Raw genomic sequence first — 18,465 nt, forward strand, 5'->3', positions numbered from 1 at the left:
CAGGCCCCCTGCCTGCCTGAGTGCTGACAGCCTTTCCATCCCTGACAGTTCACAAGGTCATGGTCCCTGATGGCATTTCATTCCACTTACCAGCCTGGTTTTCCTTAGCCCCACCAATTCTGGGTCTAATCTCATAGCCAGTAGCTCAAGAATATGACAATTAAAGATTAATGTTGTAAGTGCATGGAAAGTCAAAAAATCCAGATTTTTTAAATGTCATGCCAGACCTATTCGCTTTTAAACCTTACCCTTGTGCTTCAAAACACCAGTCCAGCAGTGTCACTTTTCCCCAGCAGGCTGCAAATGCATTCTTCCTTTCAGCTGCCAACTAGTTTTATGGGCTAATATATTTTTCTTTATTTAATTATTCACTGCAACACATGAAACATTAAGCAGCTTCTTTCCATGAAGAAATGAGTGCTGTTTCCCAATGACAATATGTTAGTATCCTTAATAACAGAATAAGGAAATTAGTTTAGTAGAACAAAGGGGGAAAGGGCAGGGAAAATGAGAGAAACTCAGAGCAACTAGAATTTACTAAAACAAAAAATAAAAAACAGCAAGACTTCATTTCTAAGAAAATTGTCATAATTAGATGATTGGGGAAATAAAAGCAAAAAGAAGCAGAATTTTAAAGCGTAAAAAATATTTTCTGATATGACTTCTGGGCTACAATTCTTCTCTTTCTCAACACTGGTGGTGATGGGTCAGTGAGAAAGAAGACACAGATGCGATGTTACAGTGTGTAACAGTTGTGTTTCCTTAGTGGTGCTAAACCCCTGATAGCTGTGAGAAATGTGTGTTCTTCCAAAGAACAGAAAGTTAAAGGCTGAAGTCATCAACAAAAGCCTATCCAAGCCACAATTTTTCCTGTGAAAGCAGTACTGCAAACACAACTTCCAGAGTATGCTCTACTCATTTAATGTCTTTTGCAGCAGCAGCAGCAGCAGCAAGGGATGGTCTCAGGTTACAGAGCATCGTGCCCTCCTGAGAGCACCCCACACCACTGCACTGCCAGCTCACCATTGATCCAGAATGGGACAAACCTGGTGACCTTGACACCTCTGCAGGCTCTGATGAAACTCTTCATTCTGCCCTTGAAAGCCTGGGTAGGATTGTGTGGGCGAAAGGATTTTTCCTGATTCTGGTTTTTTTGTTGGGTCACAGAGGTAAAATTATCTCTGTTTGATTACTTAAAGCTGTTGGCTGTGGAGATAATCTGTGCATTAGCAGCTGTACGGTGGGCGGTTTGCAGTTCTGAATCTGTAGCTGGAAGCAAGGAAGTCATTTTGCACAGCACTTCAAAACTGAAAATTGGGCATATAGGACAAGAAGCCCTCCACGGCAGAAGTTGCTTTCTGCAAGGAGAAATCCTCTTATTTTCTGGAGGAGAGTGAGCATCCAGCCATGTTCTCCTGAACTCTCCCACCTCCCATGGCAGCACCCATGGAGAAAGAACACCTCGAGCAAACACCCAATGGAGCCTTAACTCCTACATTGCAACATCTGTCTCTTTATGCTTTCACAAGAAGAGACTGATTACCAGCAGCACAGCTTAAAACAGTCCTTCTCAGCAACTTTGTTTAAGAGCTATAAATTTGCTATCACAAATCTAAATCCCATTACCCTTGGGAGGAAGGGGGACTCAAAACTCCTATCTGGGCACAACTTCTCTGGGAAAGGTGGAACAATGCTCTTGTGCACTGTGGATAAATATTTAGAGTGCAAACACTGCTGGATACAAATATCTAAACTCTCCATCTGCTAAGTCACCAAGCAGCTACTCCTTGCCCACTTAGGCTGTAGGAGAACCATAGCAAGCTGCCCCTTCCAAGGCAGTATAACTTTGGTTTGTACATTCTTCTCTGAGGATTTGCAATTTTTCACCTCTTACCTTCACTTTGTCTGCAGCTGCTGAGCTTTAGTCCTGCCAAAGACGAGTGGGGGCAGTTCTCGCTAGATTTCAGGCTGGAAGATTTATAAAGAACAGACATCAAAACCAAAGAGCAGAAAACTGATAGAAGATAGCAAGGGACATGAAACTTCCCAGGGACAGGAATTACAAGAAGCAGAGATGCATACTTGTTTTATTAAAAATCTGCATATGAAAGCAGAGGGGAGCATCTTCACACACAACAGATCTGCCCTGTGCTGTCTCTTCACTTTAGCATGGCCTGAGACAAAGCAGAGACACACAGCTCATGTTAAAGTATCACCCATAGGATGTTTTTGGTTGTTTGGGATTTTTTTTGGGTGGGAGGGGGTAGCAGTTTTATCAGCACTCTCTATGCAAGTGCCTTACTGTGGTACAAAGACACGTGCAACCTTCACACAGCCACAACTGCACCAAAGATCTGTAGGCACAACTGATAATATCTGGAACACATTAAAAAATTAGAATATATAGTTCCCTGAGCAACTGTACTACTTTTCTCACAGTCTTTGCTAATTAACATACATTGAGGAGCTACCAACAATCACAGGCCCAAGGTCGTGTTTAGCTTCCTCTCTAAACAAGGCACAGGAAAATATCTTCAGCACTGGCAACACTGCAATGTCACATGTCACAGAAATAAAACTTCAAAATTTCTTTGCCCCCCCCCCCTTTTTTTTCCTCTCTCTCTTTTTTTTTTTTTTAATTTTAAATCACATAAATCAATCAAATATGGCATATTCGTGGATTGTTCCAATACCTCACTTTTTCCAACCTCACCCATTAAAATCCTGCCTGACTTTGGGAGCAAAAATGGAGTAAATTCATCCCCGTGTATTTTATAATTCAAATTATCACACGGAAAAATTTACCTCAAGGAAGGCAGCCAACAGACAGCTCATTTTTGTGAAAGGGGTGGGAATGGAGGACAGGGAGGCAGCCAGGGCAAGAAACTGCTCAAGTTTTCAGATCCCAAAGGCAAGCATTAAAACCCATTCTGAAGCTCTCCCAACATTTCCACTGCCATCCTTCCTGCACTTTAAAAGCTATCTCCATTGTGCAACCAATTTTTATATCTTTTAGCAAATCATTTAAGCTAGTTTAATCTGCTCATTAACATAAAGAATTAAAAGTGCCATGGTCTATATTGTCTCAGTATGAGAAAAGGGACAGACAAGGCAAATGTTTTATTTACACTTTAAAATTGGATGTGGAAAGATTTATAAATTGATTAATTTTAATTAGTGTCCTCATTTTATTAAAAAAAAAGCATGCCTTAAAATTAATGCATTGCTACCCTGAGTGTTAACAAATATGTCAAGTCTTTGCTTCTTTTAAAGATCTTTTGTTGCTTAGAGTTTTTTTATTATATATCAAAAGCAGCCTCTGATGAGCCTAATTTTCAAAAACCATGGTAAAATACAGCATGGCACAAACATTTTTCTTGGTTTTTAACAAGATAGGCCAAATAACCATCATTCTTTGGGGTGAATGTTTGCACTGTAGCCTTTGCAGCACGGTGGAGGCAGGTCCTCCCCCAAAACTCATCCCAAAGAACCTCTTTGCTGTTTGAGAAGTTAAAACTAGGTACCCATCCCAGAGCAGAAGCATAGAAGCATTTGAACAATGGCTTTAACATTTGTGTTTCCTTGAACTGTTTCTCTAGTAGCTGCAGAAACTGGATTCCTCACAGATAAAGCGCAGGTGTGGTATCTGGGAAGATTTTCAGAAGACCACATGAGATGCCTTGGCATTTGTGCTGTATTTCATTAGGGCACCAAGGAAAATGGAGTCACAGCAAGGCCAAAAGTAAAGATTTCATCTTTCTGGGGTTCAGTAATCCAAACCCTGCCTACCTGAGTTTCTTCTGCAGATGCCAGCATCACAGACAGCAGAGTCTGTGACCATTAGTATTTGTCCCCACCTTCTCCACACTGACTTGTCACAAGCACAGAGAGGTGGTGTCTGCCTTAGGGAGTTTACTTGCTGTACAAACCACATTAAAAAGTCTCAAGCCATTTGCTATCTCCAGGATATCAAGGCTCAACCACCTTATACACAAGTTCACTTGCAATATTCGCTTGTAGTATTTTTGACATTTTAGGACCATCTTGGAAGCCATCCTAGAGTCCCATGAGTAAGCTCTCTTTATCTGAGCTGCTTCTTCCTGTGGAAGAGCCATCAGATTCAGCCTTCCCCCCCAACAACACCACCACTGAAGTTCTCTTCAACTCCCAATCAGGTACTGCAGCCTCTTCCCTCCACACAATTAATCTGACTTGCCTCCTCTATAGCCAGCACCACAACTGAATTAATTAATTTTAAAAATTAACACCACTCTATTCCTGCTTCTTTTTTCTTCTTCAGCACCTTGCTGCAAGTATCTCCCAGTGCTGAACTTTGACTGCACACAGAGGTCCTGGCACCTCAGTCACAGCAGCCCTTTCCTTACTCAAGCCACTAAAATTATTTCCTGTGCTGGGAAGGGCTGGAGAGGAGCTGCTCCTACAGCTCCAATGCCTCCATGGCCATCATCTGCTGCCCATGCCCACACCAGATGGAGAGGTCCAGCACATGACACAATGCCCACACCTGAACAAAATGGACCATCCCTTCATTGTCCTCTTCCACATTTCCCCTGAGCACCCTGCCCTCATTGCGCTGCCCAAACATGTGGGTGTGACTGCTCTCTAGCTCCTGACAGCCTGTCCCCAGACTCCTGCTCCTATTCTGGCACTCCAAGAAGGCATGAAATAAAACCCCTGGCCGTTCTGGAGGGCGGGTTGCTGCTGTAATAGCCCAAACACAACCCGCCTGAACATTTTAGCGTATCACAGCTGTGCATGATTGGCTTGTGAAGGATGAAGTCTGGCACCTTCCTGTGCTCCAGCCAAACAAAAGGGACGAGGAAGAGAGAGAAGTAACACTTTCCCCTCCACTCGATAAAAGCAAAATCTGATGGAGGTGTGCGGGGGGAGGGGGGGGGAGAAACAGTCTGGGGCGCTAAGCCCCTTATTAATTAATGCATGTTTTGAAAAAAAAGAAATGCAACAGTGCACTCATTTCAGCTGGTTTCTAGAAGCTTTTGTGACCTTAATAATTCATGTTTATTCAAGCTGCTTATAATATTAAGCAGTTGGGTTTTGTAGATTATGTCCATTGTATTTAACTGAGATGAATATATGTCTAGCTGTGAAATGAGGTTGGCCATAATATTCACAGGGAAACTTTAAAAAAATTAGAGTGTTTTTGGAAGGGCTAACAAAATTCAGAACTTTGTCTGAAATAATTTTCCACCTATTAATAATACACACAACACAAGAAACAGAAAATAATTTTTTACCCAGATTTGTCCTTTCCCTTTTCTTTTCATGTTTTGGCAGCATTTCCAACACCATTTACTTGCTTCTCAAGCACATGATTAGGGTCTCCTGTCTGTTTTGTCTCTCTTCATAGCAACAGGAGTGTAAAGGGGGGATTACAAATATTATTCATCCTGGAATAAGCCATATATATGTAGACTTATGTATATGTAGAAGTGCTATTACCTACAGGTTCAGGATGCAAGATGTGCTGCTCTGTCTCCTAAATGGTGAAGAAAAATGAACGTGTGCCACTTTAGACTAATCCCAAAAAAAATGGTCAGGAAAACTATGAGGCAGGTGAAATTCATATTTTGGATATCATTTTGGGCTCCTGCAATGCAGAGCAATAAGTAGCAAGAGCACTGCTAGCACAGGGAGAGGGTTTACTATTCCAGGCTTGTCACCTGTGGACACAAAACTCCTCTGAGACACCACTTCAGACAGTGCCTGGACAGAGCAGCAGTTTCTACTTGACAAACCAGGTAGCCAGAAAAAAAGCATGCCAGCACCCAGAATAAGCAGCTGCTTATTGTCCTGAATATCTTTATAAGTCTTCCGAACACACCAGATATGACTATTCCTACACACTCTTCACTGAAACAAACAGGTTTCTGAAAAAATCCACATTCACTTTTTCTCAACACAAGATAGGCCACTTTTCTCACTATCCCTTCAAAATGTGGCAATATTTAAGGGAAACTGAGAGCCTGCTCTTTTCTGAGCACCTTCGACAAGGAGACAGGGATGCTGCTGTAAAGGGTCACCTCTCCGAAATGCTGGCAAGCTTGCACACCTCCCTGCCAGGCCATGTTTAAACTGGAAGCTCTTCCATAAAGACTCTTAGTTGGTTTTTAACCTTTTATTTAAACAAGTTCTTATTTAAGAGAAGCATTGTTCATCTAAACTGAAATCACAGTTTACTCCTCAATGCAAACTGCCAAGGGCACCTCCCAGCAAACAGAAAGTTTCCAAGTGCAGCTGAGCAAGAGCGAACTGTCCCTGCAGTGCCAACAGCATAATGAAATAAATGGAAGTGGGAGCTGAAAGAAAAGGATGACTGTAAAACACATGGGGTTTTGCTCTGGGTTTGGAAGAAATGGGCCCCAATGAATCTTCCCCCCACCTCCAAAATAAGGGCTGTTGACTTCTAACACAACCTACACATACAATGACACACACATTGACACTCAGAGCCCACACAATGGCCTTGAAATACCAACCATTTTTGGCAGTCAGTGCAGCCAGGTGAACTCCAGGCAATTACAGACCAAAATGAAACCAGGTGATTTTAAGGCAAATATCAGGTTTTCCATAGAAATCTCAAGTTCAGTTTTAACAGACTAACAGTTTGTTAAAAATATAAAAATAATAATGTCATCAGTTTTAGCAGCTTACAGTAGTTCTTGGAGCAGCCACCTGCCTCCCACCCACAACGAAAAACAGTGGATCCAGAGATCTCTGTAAGTATGAGCCCATGGCAGTATCATTGCCATTAGCTAATGTAATGTCCACTGTCTTAACTATCTAATAGTACATAAAGTTCAAAATATATTTCCTTGCATACTTCCATGACTTAGACTAATAGGTTTACTTATTATAGATTAGATACCTAAATCAGTTGGCACCTAATCCAAGCTCCATCAAATTTAAGGCATCCCTTACCCCAAGATAGGATTATCCCCTCTGAACACCGAAGAGAGACACTTTAGATGTCATATCTTACCTTCCAAACAGCAGGACTTCCTGCCTCCCATCAGAGAGATCACTCCAGAGCTATCATCCTGTCTATAGGAGGTATTAAAAGGCCACAGATAAAATCATTAATCTCAAAGCAGGCTGTCTCCAGTCAAGGCTTCCTACTCACAGGCTCCATTTTTCCAGTGTCTTTATGTACAGAAAAGCTATTCCATTAGAGGACCACTCCAAACAACAAATAACAATTCTAAATGGTTTCCCAATGTTTCTCAAGCTGGGCTACCATTATCAATGCTTGCCCACAAAAGAGTCATGTAGGACACACTGCCCTTCAGATTGACAAACTTGAAAAAACAGTTCATTTAGGAAACGTGCAACTGTGACACCTACCTCCCAGCCCTAGATGCACATGAAAAGAGGACAGCTGCCCTCTCTTTGGCTGTGATTTCACAGTGATCACAGTGATTTCACATCTATCAGACTGGAGCACTCAAGCTGCCTCCATGCTGGGAGCACCACAGCCAGCCAGAAGACTCTGACAATGAATTTTCTTTTCTGCAGCTCTAACAACAGGCCATTACGTTTCATATAGAATACATTTAAATGTAAATAAATGTACAAAGAGCCAAATGATTTAGTGGAATGCTCTGCAGACAAACAATGCTATCTACCCCTAAGAATCAAAATTAATTGGAGGAGGAAGAATATTTTAATTGATACAGCTCTATATTGTAAAATGGCACTTGAGTGACAGGCAATTACACTTCAAGCAATTTCTATGATATAGTTCTAACAGAACAGATACAGCAGGAAGTAAAAAAGTCAGCAAGCCTAAATACCACAAGAAATAAAATTTGTGTGCACTCTCTGTGTGATCAATGCAAACATAGCCACAAACATTTGCATTACAACAGTGCAGTAAATAACAACCTCACAACTGAGACATTTACAGGCACATTAGTAGATCCACTTCCACATCTCACAGAGAGGTCAGCAATTTATTTAACCACCCAAATAAAACAGGAGTCATGCTTTAATTAGGAAGGATCCTCCTAAAAGTAAAGCACAGGTGACCCAGCAGGTCCTTTCCACCCTACTCCTCCAGGAGCTGTGATTCACCACACTTCAGACGACTCACTGCACGGACGTGGCCTGAAAGACAAGGCTGCAGGCCAAGCCAAGCCCATCACACCCCACTCCCCAGAGCCCCACACCTCTCAGCAGCCACAGTGCACCAACCTGAATAACTGTGCATTTTGGAATGGTGCCACCTATTTGTTTGCTGCATTTATTTCTTTCCAACTGAGCTACGGGACAGATTTCCCATACAGAAATGCTTACAGCTTTATTCAGAAGATAAACAGGAGGATATTTTCTACTCCGTAAGAAGGGGAGATGGATTCCTGCTGGAATAGTATGTGTCACATGTCATTGTACAGCCCAAGCCCCATCATAGCAATTAAGACATTTCTCTGCTCAGCTCCTCATCCCAAGAAGTCGAGGATTGAAATACAACCATATGGAGGAAGGTTCCTCTGTGGTACAGAAGAATAAAGGGTGGGGAAGATGATTAAGAGAAGGGGAATATAATCTACACTGTTGAGAGCCTGGGAAGAAAACTGAAAGCTGGCCTGAATTCAGCATATTTGTATTCCCAGATAAACATGGTGAACACATTCCCAGCAGAAACACCTGTGAGGAGGGCTTGAAAACTGCAAAGTGGCACTGCAGATCTGGAATGACCATGAGATAGGCAGTCATCACTTGTGAAACTCCTTCAAGCCCAGACACACTGGGAAAACAGGTAAGAGTATAAGAACAGGATTAATATTTTAAAGATGAACAACTGGTTAAAGTTTAATACCTGTCCCACTTGTCATCTGAAATCCTCCATGAAGGCAACTGAGTTCAGATTAGACAAGGACTTTTGTCTTTAACATGGGGTCAGTTGCCATTGAAGCTCCTGCCAGCCTTGATTAAAGCTGATGGGCTGAAAGCCAGGCACTAGAGTGAGCAGAGGTGGCTACCAGGGGTCCCATCTACCCTCCTCCCCAGCACAGAGGACACAAAGGAGCTGCATCATGTGCACCAGAGCGTTAGGGTGGCATTAAGTAAGCAGAGCCTTTGGGGTTTGTTTTGCTGCAGACTTTGGACAGAAGCTTTCTCAAACCCCATGGGTTCTAAGTCTCCCTTTGATCTTTGTATTGAGAAATGCATACCCAACAGATCTCAGTTATCAGTTTTCACTGGCAACCTATCTTCCCACATCCCTCGAGGGACGGACAGCAGGATGGAGACTGTGGGAGACCAAAGTCCCTTCCACTCTATGTACAGATCAGGTCTTTGACCACCTAAATACATAATGTAAATAACATACTACCATGTAAATTCACATGACCCACTGAGGTGCATCCCAGAACCCTGAGAGAACTGGCTGATTGGTTTGCAAGACACTCCCCATGATATTTGAGAAGTTGTGGCAGGTGAAATCCCAGGTGACCAGAAAAGAGGAAAGATTGTACCCATCTTTTAAAAAGGGAAGAAAAGAGGACTCCAGGAAACACCTGTCACCCTCATCTCTGTGCCTGGGAAGACCATGGAACAGGTTCTCCTGGAGACTGTGATGAGGCCCTTGTAGGATATGGAGATGATTTGGGACAACCAGCACCGCTTCACCAACATTAAGTCCTGCCAGTGACCTTCTGTGTTGGAATGGCCACATCAGCAGCCGAGGGAAGGATACAGATGTGTTTTATCTGGACTTTCGTAAAGTCTTTGACATGATCCCCTAGAACATCCTTCTGTCTAAATGGAAGAGAGATGGATTTGATGAGTGGACTCTTAAATGAATAAGAAGCTGGTTAGAAGGTTGCATGTGTGGTCAGTGGTCAGTGACCAGTGGAGTCCCTCAGTGGCCTCTACTGGGACCACTGTGATTTATTATCTTTATTTATGACACAGATGAACGGATCAAGTTCATCCTCATCAAGTTTGCAGGTGACACCAAGCTGAGGTGGTTGGACACTCCTGAAGGGCAGAATGCCATCCAGAAGGACCCAGACAAGCTCAAGGAGTGGCCCATGGGAGCATCATGAGGTTTAACAAGGCCAAGTGCTGGTGCTGCACCTGGGCTGGAACAACCCCTGGCACCAGCGCAGGCTGGGCATGAGCAGACCCAGAGCAGCCCTGCCCAGGAGGACTTGGGGGTGCTGTGGGTGAGAGGCTGCACATGGCCCGGCCATGGCACTCACAGCCCAGAGAGCCAAACGTGTCCTGGGCTGCATCCAGAGCCCCGTGGGCAGCAGGGGAGGGAGGGGATTCTGCCCCTCTGCTCTGCTCTGCTGAGACCCACCTGGAGCACTGCATCCAGCCCTGGGCTCCCAGCACGGGAGGGACAGGGACCTGCTGGAGTCAGCCCAGAGGGGAGGATGCTAAGATGATCAGAGGGCTGGAGCACATCTGCTATGAGGAAAGACAGAAAGAGTTAGAATTGTTCAGCCTGGGAAAGAGAAGGCTTTGGGCTAGGACCTAGTTGTGGTCTTCCAGGACCTGAAAGGAGCCTGCAAGAAAGATGGAGAGAGACCCTGTAGTCCTGTACTGACAGGACAAGGGGGAATTGCATCAAACTGAAAGAGCGTGGATTTAGATTAGGTATTAGGAAAAAAATTCTTTGGTGTGAGGTTGGCAAGGCATTAGAACAGTTTGCCCAGTGTTCAAGGCCAGGTTGGATGGAATTGGGAGCAACCTGATCTAGTGAAAGATGTCCCTGTCCACAGCAGGCAGGTTGGAATTCCATGACCTTTAAGGTTCCTTTGAGTCCTGGCCATTCTATGATACTAAGACCAGCACATCCAGTAAAATACACAGCTCAGTATCAAAGCTAGACTTTCCCCACACCACCAGGCAACTGCTTTTGCCCTGTAAGCAGAGAGGGAAGCAGGAGCGCGTTCCTTCAGTCAGTACACAGTTTCTGATTTATACAAGTGTTGTATTTGCATACAGCTGGAGAACTGGAAAAACCCTGCTCCAGCAGGAAACAAGCCGTCTTTTACCCATCTGGGAAGATGGGAGCATTGCTAAACCTACAGATAACATGCAACAGGACAGTGGCGCAGGCGAGAGGATACCTAGTGAAGTCCAAACTATTTACAGGAGACCAAGCAGCTTGGCTGCTCTCATGTAGATCAGTAATACCAGGAGGCAAAAGCAGGATGTTTTCCCTGGAAGGCAACAGTGAACACAGTGGGTTTGGCATCTGTTCCAGGAGGTCCTACCTCTGTCGAAATTCTGGACAAAGCCTGTTTGTCTGAGAATGTGCAAAGAGTGGAGCAAGCATCAAAGCTCTCCTTCGTTTTGTAGGTCAGGAAGGCTTTGGGTTTGGCAGGGTGTCAGCTCATATGTATTCTGTAAAGTGCACTTTAATTTTTCATTGTAGCAGCACCTACAGACTTTGATTGAAATAAATAATGAACCAATTTGTATCATGAATCTAGGAATCACTCTCTTCTGGTCCCCATCATGTAGAGGATTTTCTTCTCAGTGACAAGTGTTAATGCATTTATGCCCTAGTTTCCCACAGTGGGTGTCACTATTGAAGTGTCAGGAAGGAAGGTTAGGGCTGCTTTTTCAGACAGTTCCTGTCAGCCTCAGCAGTCCGTTTTGGATGAAAACATCCCAGCAGAACACAGTCTGAAAGAAAGCTGGATTTTAAACAGCACAGCAAAAGTCTTTGTGTTGTATATGATTAAAATGTAACATTGAATAGATCTTTTTCCAGTCTGAGTCAGGGAGGATAGCTCCACTGTGTAAAAATTACAGGGTTTTTTTGCAGAATGATAGAAGTTTCAAAAGTCTTTAATGTAGTTAAGAGACAATTTTCCACGGTGTTCTCATTTTTCAATGCTGTATTTTCTGACAAGTCCCCAGCAAAAATGCTGGCAGGTACTGTTCCACTTGTGAGAGCTGACAGGGGACAGCCAGCCATTTACCATGGTGAGACCCCAAAGCAGTGCCTACCTTCACTTTTCACACAGCAAAAATGGCCAGAACCAAAACCTAGTAGGATCCAGACCCTCTGTTTGATTTGAACCATTCTGTGTGAGGTCATGACAATTTTAATAAACACAGTTAGTTGGGGGGAGGGGGGAGTCAATTATCAAAAGCAGCTTTACTGAAATTTCAAAGTTTTACCAAATTATGTTAATATAATAATTCCATTTAGAGAGAAATTTAGATTAAGTGCACACAGTAAGTGCTGTTACCCACCCAGCAACTAACTCCCTTTGCAAACTGTCTAACACTGCAAAGAAAGTTAATAAAATTCTGGCCAAATTGAACAATAATGAAATTAAAGCACAACAGCATGACTTACGACAATGTTCCAGCAGCATCCTTGGGAGGTTGCACTAAAGAGGTGAAGTAAGAGGAGAAGTATTGGATTGCAGTATTACAGCTGCTCCCACCTCCCTTGCAGAGCTTTACAATGTCACAGCAAGGCAGCAATATCAGTGCACTGATACTGATTAGGAGCCCTTTTTAGACAGAAAAGGATAATTGTTTTCTCCTGGAGAGGACCCATAAATTAATTTTATTCACCCAGACCACCTCTGTCACTGCTGCAAGCTGCTGCTGAAGGACCACAGACTCTGCCCTAGATGACACTACATCACATGCAAATCTCCAGCTCAGAGCAGTGGTAACTGCACAAGATATAATGTCTTGTGACACAGTGAAGGTCATTTTAGACTATTTGACCTTCAGGCTAAATTTATCAATTCAGTGGAATATATTAATAACACAGTTTTTAATTAAGACAACATCATAGAAAGAGCAACACTGCTTGGTCCATTGCAGATCTGTATTAAAGTACAATATTCATTTAATCACTTTTGTGCATGATCTAGTTAAAATTAGCCAGGGGAACTGTTACTACAGCATGTGGGTAATAGAAGCAGAAAGCTGAGGCTCACCAAAGCTAAGCCACTGAAATTCATTACAACCACAGCAGCCTCAGCAGGGCCAGACATGCCAGTGGGGAGAGGCACAAGAGGGAACGCTCAAGCATAATACATGCTACAACTCAGTCCTTAAACAACAAAATGCAGCTCATTACCCTGCTATTGTTTTGACAGAAACAGACCCTAAATTACTCATTTGTTGCTGCTATTTTCACCCCATCAGCAGTCAAGTATGCCTGAGTCAGCACTGGACACACTGTCCAGCCTGGCATAAGGCAGTGCCAGGCTTTCCCAGGCTCTGTGCAAGACCCAGCTGTCACAGGGACAAGGGGGGCAAATCCATAAAAACACTCTTTTATACTCCTTCTCTGCATACGTTAAATCTACGTGCTTATTCCTGTTTACATTATGAGGTGTATGTCATAAAAGAGTTTACAGGATGTGTACTGCAGCCAAGTTAATATTGCTGTTGGAGCCTCAGCCTCTGTATTTCCTGACTTAACATTGCCCAGTTAAAACTACTTGTATGTTTTACTTTTTTTTTTTTTTTTTTTTTAATTCTACATTTGTCTAGTGGAATTTATGAGTAGTTTGAACTCATTTCAGGTAAGAATGCTACACCAAGCACCCACAAACACCTGCAGGAAACCCAGCAAAAGAACAAGTTCTATACTGGAGACAATAATCATATACAGAAATATTAGCTAGTATAGAAATGTGTACAAATATAATAAAGAACGTACTCTTAGCAACAACATTCAGAAGAGTTTAGAAATATGTCTGCATTATAAGACCTATTACTCTGGTGAAACCCAGACCTTTTCATTTAGGGCAATTCAGCTGTCCTTTCAGGACACAAAGTGTGCAATGTACAAGAACTATAATAAAAAAAAAGGAGTTTTTTTTCCACAGATGTCATGACTTGGACTTTAAAGGCAGGAAGCATTTCCCAATGCTTGTGCAGAGGAGCTAAGACAGATGGACCTTGTATTAAAGCCTTCCCTACCTCCCTACACAAGCACTCTTGCACCCAGCCAAAATCCTACCCAGAGATGTTCCCTATTTCACAAAGCTATTGAAAAGCTAGTAAAATTCCCATGGCAGTATCACGAAGATATGCAATAGCTATTAAATTTGACCCTTACAACATTAAGGTTTGATGTCACCAGCATTGCCAAATAACCCCTGCAGTAGATACCTGCCATGCAAGATAGCTGCAGCTCTCTGCATTCCTAGGAAATTCTTTGCAATACTACTTAGACTCTGACCTTCTCTCCCTACTTCAACTCATTTGAGACAATCTGTGTCTTGATTTCTACCCTGGGAAGCCTGGGCATCCCTGGCCAGACCCAGCTCTGCTGTGCTGCTGGCAGAGCTGCTGACAGCTGCATTTGCCAGCTCAGGAGCTGGTACACCAGACTAAACATCTACTCACATATCAAGATTTTTAGACTAGCATTCCCCTGTCAACATTTCGAAGGGAACATAGAAAAGACCTCATGTCATGAAAACTGAAATACTTTAAAAATAAAAAGGAAGAAAAAGAAATCCTTCTTGCTTCTGTAAAATGTTCATGAGTTTTATAAAAGTTATAAAAAATAGGTTTCCTCCAGGCTAGGCACTGAATAATTTTAAAGAAAAAACTACTTCAAAGACACATTTTCCATTCTATTTGCATTCAGGCATTTTGTTTTTCCAAAAACTATTAACTCAGTAGTATCGGTAATATCACAGGCTGTTCTTCCACTTGGCATGAGCTTTGGCTACCCAGATAATTCATCGAGTGCAAAGACCCATGGAAGAGAGGGAGAAAGCTCTCTACAAAAGTTTGTGAGTCATCCCAAGGGATTAGCACGGTATTTGCAAGGACATGCATCCTACACATGAACCTGAGAATTGCAGAGGGTGTACAGGCATTGCAGTGTGCCTTAAAATGAAGGCAGAAGAACCTACACCAAGGCTGCTGAGCACTCTGGTAACAGCACCCTGCTCACAACAACTCCAGTCGCCCCTCTGCCAGCAGTAAAACAAAGCCCAAACCCTGATGTCTCCACTAAAGGTGGTGAGGCAGGTGCAGGGACAGGGCTTGAACCCAACTGCACTGGCCAGAGTGCACCTGCATCTTATGTCAATCCCGCACAAACTCCCACAGCCCCCAGGGATGAGGGAGCGAAGGCAGTTCTGGGAGGATTCCTCTCCCAAGGCTTCACAGCGCTCTTTCCCAGCGAGAAGCGGCGAAGATTTGACAGCCCGTTGAGAGAAATTCACGAGCATTGCTGTTCATTAAAAGGATACTGAGGGAAAGCATTGAGGTCAACGGGATGGGCTATATTAAGCCCATTTACAGCTTTATGGCGCCTTCAAAGGGGCATCAGAGCTTTTTACCACCACGTGGAATGGTCAGATAGTTAAAAACTGAGACAGGTTTAAGAGAATACCCCAGGCCACCCGAAGGAGAGACAGCACAGCTAACTTAAGAGTTTGAGGTCAGCTCTTGATGTTTTCCTTTTACATATACCTCATCCACAACTGTTCCCCGGCTTACAATACTGCATATATCACAGCCTGCTTTGTGCGAACAGAAGAATTTAATGGCACAGAGAACTACCTTCTGATGATTAGGGGGGAAAAATCGGCCACATGCTTCATGCTGTCTGATTTTATTAAACTGCTCTGTACATGGAAGTGGGGGGCGGTTGCTGTTTTTTCTGCAACGGCAGCCCCTCTTCCTCACATCCCCGAGTGCTGTGCACTGCAAGACAGTAACAGGCACTGTCACAACATGACCTAATCCACGCCGGGAGATAGGACAAAGTGTCACAGCAGGTGATGGAGCTGCCCCTCGCCCCCCAGGCAGGCACGCCGGGATTAGCAAAGCGAGGGCTGGTCAGAGATCCTACAAGCACCCCCAGATCAGGGGATATGGGCCACTGACTCCCAGAGGAATGAAACCCCACCAACCCCGGCAGGACGGACCCTTATCAACACCTGCCCCACTGACCTACAGAGCGATGGATCCCACTGGACATCGACTCCTGCAACGCACCAGCCTCCTGAGGATGGAGCCCCCAACAAAATGGGGTTCGCATTCCCCTGAGCCCCTCTAGAGGAGATGCGACACTCAGCAACGCTGGACATGGAGCCCCAGGGATCACGGGAGAAGTGTCACCCACTGACACATGGAGGAGGGGCTGCTAACCCGTACGAATAACTCTGGGTAAGACGAAGAGCCTCAGTCCCGGGGTGGGGAGATGTACCCTGCCCTCCCGCAGGAGAGGAGCCCCCAGGCAACTGGGGGAGGCACCCACGACCCCCGGCAGATGCAGCCCCGGTGCTAGCGGCGAGGGGGGCTGCACTCACCGTCCGCCGGGGCATGAAGCCCCCGGTGCCGATACCGGGATGACCACAGCGACCGTCGGGCGATGCAGCCCCGCGTCCCGCTGCGGCAGCGCGGGGGGAGCGCGGCGCCCAGCCCAGCCCAGCCCAGCCCAGCCCAGCCCAGCCCCGCGGGAGCGAAGCCGCCGGCGGGGCAGCCCCGGCCCCGCCGCCCCGCGCCCCGCTCCCCACTCACCTCGGCGGGACGGGGCTCCGCGCCCGACACCTGCCCGGCGTGCCCGGGGCAGGCGCAGCCGGCCCGGCGCCGCTGCCTCGCCGGCTGGCGCGCCCGGCCCGGCCCGGCCCGGCCCGCGGAGCGGCGGGGGCGGCCCCGGCGGGCGGGAGCGCGGGGATGCCGCGAGGGGCGGCCCGGCGGGGTGGGCGGCGCTCCGCCTGCCCTCCGCGGGACACCTGAGGCCGGGCGCGGGGATGCCGCGGGAGCTGCCGGGCCGGCCTTGTTCTCTGACAGGGTTTTAATGTCTCAGGGCACATCGGGATTGTTTCAAGTCCTTTAAACGTTTTCCTCGTGTCGCTTTTATCTTCGGTTCTCGCTCAGCAGGCAGTGCTAGTTCCAAGGATGATTTAAATGAACAGTGAAATACCCTTTTTTTTTTTTTAATCTAAGCTGATCCTTTCTAATATTTTAATAAAGTTCCTTTTTTTCCTTCAATAAAAACCTCAAGATTATCAAAATGAAACTGCATTCTAAAGTGTTCAGTTGCTTTTTCTGTTGCTTTTTTCACTTTCCTGAAGTACTGCAAAACTGAATGGTCAGTGTCTCTGCTTTCTTTCAAGCCAGAATCCTGTTCTGACTCGTGGCCCTGTACAAGGCTCCAAGAGTGTGTTTCCACCACTGCTGTTCTAAAATTAAATTTGGAAAAAAAAAATCAGATCAACCGAAGTGTCTCTAAAGTATTGTCTTTATTAAAGACTGTCAGGTAATCACGTTACAATTTGGCCCAAATGCTCTGCCTATCACTTCTTTGAAGATGATTGCTCGTGATGGCAATGTCTGGGCTGATAACTAAATCAAGCTCAGCGTTTAGAGCAGTGGGTTGTCTACAGGCACTTGTTGCAGTGACAGGCTCGCCACAAGATACCAGGCAGTGCCTTAGGACTCTTCAGCACAGGGAGGACGCTGTGAGCTGAGCTGAATTGTTCTTTGAATGCATAAAGCTTCCATGCAAACAGAACAGTACTGCAGAGCACAGCCCCGACCACCCTTCGTGCAGAGCAGCGAGGTTTGCCTGGTGTCGCCAAGGCCATAGCATGCAACGAGAGAAGATACCCAACCCCTTTCACACTGATGAAGTCCAGGATGAGGTGCAAAAAACCAGGTGTGTGATTCCAGTTGGTGACCTTGTTTCCGCAAGGGAATCCCAGGCACGTGGAGCGAGCCGCAACTGCTGGGATTGGCAGAAGAGCAGCTCCCAGCGAGCAGAGGTTTTTCCACCAGCACTGCCAGCAAACAGGCTGACACCTCGCCAGGCCCCATTAACTCACAGCACACAGGAGGACCTCGTCCCACCCTGGTTTTCCCTTGCATCTTCGCTCTGAAGTGTGAGCCTGTTAGGTGGTTCCCTGCACAGCCAGGGTTAATTCAGCCCACAATTCAATGAAATGTCAGTGGCAACAGACTTGGGGGTGCAACAAGTTCTGCCACTGCTCAAGACCCCATGTGGCTAATGCTACCCCGTGCCCTTGTCAGTGCAACGTCACAGCATATAAAGGCCTCTCTAAAAGCACTGCTACATTAAACTTTTCCACCATTTTCCATGACTTTTCCCCCGTGTTTCTAGGAACCTGTCTTTGAATGATGCTCAGTTCATTATTTATCCCCATGAGAACAGACATGCTTGCAAATCACTCCTCTGTGCTGCCAGGTAGCTCTCTGGAAATGGTGCTGGCTCACAACAGCAAAATGGATGATAAAGTGAAGCAGGATAACTCTGAGAATAATACCTTTTGACTCTCCAGTTCAAAACTGTGATTATATTCCAGTGGGACATGAAAAATTCCCAGAGGGCCCTTGGCAACCAGATTGCTGACCCCTTATTTCAGAGCACATCTTTCCCTTTGTGATTGGTTCTGCTGGGAAATAATATCCAATAGACATGCAAATGTTATTATTAACTTTAGC

General features: G+C 45.2%; 1 protein-coding gene across 5 annotated transcripts in view; it reads right to left on the reverse strand.

Annotated features, from left to right (window-relative positions):
• Positions 1 to 16,629, reverse strand: part of PDZD2 (PDZ domain containing 2) — a 201,078-nt gene extending 184,449 nt beyond the window's left edge. For 2 of the 5 annotated variants that reach the window (XM_085567091.1, XM_085567088.1), the window contains exon 1: positions 1,895 to 10,188. The gene's annotated coding sequence lies outside the window, so the exon portion shown is untranslated. Of the gene's footprint in view, positions 1 to 1,894; positions 10,189 to 16,521 lie in introns of those variants that run through there. The other 3 variants (XM_085567089.1, XM_085567090.1, XM_085567092.1) reach the window with 3 other exon arrangements.
• Between the last annotated feature and the right edge of the window lie 1,836 nt (positions 16,630 to 18,465).

Source organism: Lonchura striata, chromosome Z (assembly GCF_050655825.1).
Source record: "Lonchura striata isolate lonStrDom1 chromosome Z, ASM5065582v1, whole genome shotgun sequence".
NCBI classification, from domain to species: Eukaryota; Metazoa; Chordata; class Aves; order Passeriformes; family Estrildidae; genus Lonchura; species Lonchura striata.